We start from the raw sequence: 3,027 nt of genomic DNA on the forward strand, positions 1-3,027 counted from the left end.
ATGCCATTCCACCAATAACTATCTTTCACATCATGGTACATCTTGGTGGAACCTGGGTGGACACTTTATAGTTTATAGTGTGCCTCTCGCATGATTTCATTCCTGAGATTGTCCACATCGGGCACACATATCTTAGAACCTTGCACTAGGGCACCGTCATTGGCAAATCCAAACTCACCACCTTCACCCTGCTATACTCTTTCTATGATTTTCATCAATTTTTAGTCTTTGTGCTGGGAAACTCCAACTCTATCTTGCAAGTCTAGGCTCATTGAAAAATGAGCCAACAATACCCCCTCATCTGAAAGATCTAGGATTAAACCTTGATCCATCAACTCATGTACTTCCTGAATCAACGATCTCTTCTCTACTGAAATGTGCGCCAAACTACTAGAAGATTTTATGCTCAAAGCATCTGCTACTACATTGGCCTTCCCAGGGTGGTACTGGATAGTGTAATCATAGTCTTTCAGAAGCTCTATCTATCTCCTCTGTCTCAAGTTTAAATCCCTCTGTTGGAAGATGTACTTCAAACTCTTGTGGTCCGTGTATATCTCGCACACTTCACCATACAGGTAGTGTCTCCAGATTTTTAGTGCAAAGACTACAGCCGCCATTTCCAAATCATGGGTGGGGTAGTTCTGCTCATGCCTCTTTAGCTGCCTTGAAGCATAAGCCACTACTTTTCCATTCTGCATTAAAACACACCCTAAGCCAACTCTGGAGGCATCACAGTACAAGGTATATCCTTCACCACTCATAGGTAGTGTCAACACAGGGGCGGTGGTTAGACACTCCTTAAGCTTTTGGAAACTCTTCTCACAGTCATCTGTCCAAATGAATGGAACATTTTTCCGAGTCAACTTAGTTAGGGGAGCTGTTATCCTGGAAAAGTCCTGCACAAAACGCCTATAGTAGCCAACTAGGCCCAGAAAACTTCGCACCTCAGTGATTGTTGTAGGCCTAAGCCAATCAGTTACAGCTTCAATTTTTTTGGGATCCACTTGAATACCTTCACTAGAAACCACGTGTCCCAAGAATGAGATGCTTTCTAGCCAAAATTCACATTTTGAAAATTTGGCATATAGCTGGTGCTCCCTCAAAGTCTGCAACACCATTCTCAAGTGCCACACGTTTTCTTCCTCGGTCTGAGAATATACCAAAATGTCATCTATGAATACGATGACAAAACGGTCCAAAAATGGCTTGAACACCTGGTTCATCAAGTCCATGAAGGCTGCTGGTGCATTAGTGAGTCCAAAAGACATCACCAAGAACTCATAATGACCATATCTTGTCCTGAATACCGTTTTGGACACGTCCTCATTCCTGATTCTCAACTGATGGTAGCTTGATCGCAGGTCTATCTTGGAAAAGAATCTAGCCCCTTGGAGCTGATCAAACAGGTCATCGATCTGAGGAAGTGGATACTTGTTCTTCACAGTCACCTTGTTCAGCTGTCTATAGTCAATACACAACCCCAATTACCCATCTTTCTTTCTTACAAATAACACAGGAGCGCCCCAGGGAGAAGTGCTCGGGCATATAAAACCCTTGTCCAAAAGCTCCTGTAGTTGCTCCTTTAGCTCTTTCAATTCTGCTGGTGCCATCCTATAAGGCGGCATTGATATGGGGTTTGTACCTGGAACAACATCAATGCAAAACTCTATTTCCCTTCCTGGTGGCAACCCTGGAAGCACCTCAGGGAAGACATCCATGAATTCTCTGACAACAGGAACATTTTCCATGTTGACACCTTCTACAGATGTATCTCTCACCAATGCCTAATACCCTTGGCATCCAAGCCTCAACATTTTTCTAGCACTAATTGCTGACATCAAATTATATGGAGCCACGCTCCTGTCACCATCAAAACTAAAGTCTTCCACACCAGGTATGTGGAAATACACCTTTTTGTTCCTACAGTCTAAAGTGGCATAATGAGTTGCCAGCCAATCCATTCCCAAGATTAGATCGAAATCCATTACTGGTAGAGGAACCAAGTCTGCTGGGAGGATCTTTCCATCCACTACTACTGGGCTACCCGGAAAAACCATATCTACATCTATATTGTCACTAAGCGGGGTAGCTATAGACAAAGGACATTCTAAAGTTGTAGGGTTCCTACCCAATCTCATGGCAAACACAGGGGAGACAAATGAGTGCGTAGCACCCGGATCTATCAAAACACGAGCCTCATAGGAACAGACTAGAAGAATACCTGCCACAACTGCATTGGAAGCCTGAGCATCCTGGTGGGTCAGGGTAAAAACCCGAGCTTGACACCTACCTTGAGTGGCAGAACCCTGATACTGACTTCTACCTCCTGATCTGCCTCCGAATCCACGTCCCCCTTGTCCTCGGCCTTGTTGGCCACTGAACTGACTGCCTGCCATACTGGAAGCACCAGGATACAACTGTTGAGGAACATTTGCAACAGAACCCTGTGACCCCATCTGTGGCTCACTGAACACGGGGCATTCCCTAGCAAAGTGACCTAGTTGGCTACATCTGAAGCATACTCCTGAACTCATCATACAAGGGCCTGAATGTCCTCTCCCACACTGTGCGCAAGGTGCCAAGGAGGATCCTGAACCAGACCCAGAACTGCTGTATCCCGAACTGTGACCACTACTGGATCTGTACCCTAGTCTGAACCCTCGAGGTTTGTGTCTAAAACCACTCTTCTTGTTCCTACTTCTTCCTCTGTAATTACTCTGGCCACCACTATCCGGAGCACCCATATGGGGAACACCTGAAGAACCCTCTGCTCTATTTTTCGTTGCTCTTCTGCTGTCATCCACAGCATAGCTAATCTCAATCTGTCTGGCTCGATCATCCACCACATCAAAAGACTAATCTGACATCATGGCCAGGTTTGCATACCTCCTGTCAAGCCCCTTTAGGAACCTCTTCACCTTCATAGTTTCTGTAGCTACTGCTGTAGGGGCATACCTGCTCAATTCTAGAAATTCTGTAGCATATTCATCTACAGACCTGCCATTCTGTCTTAAGGCCTCAAAGGCC

The sequence above is a fragment of the Hevea brasiliensis genome, unplaced genomic scaffold, assembly GCF_030052815.1.
Source record: "Hevea brasiliensis isolate MT/VB/25A 57/8 unplaced genomic scaffold, ASM3005281v1 Scaf1, whole genome shotgun sequence".
Lineage (NCBI taxonomy): Eukaryota > Viridiplantae > Streptophyta > Magnoliopsida > Malpighiales > Euphorbiaceae > Hevea > Hevea brasiliensis.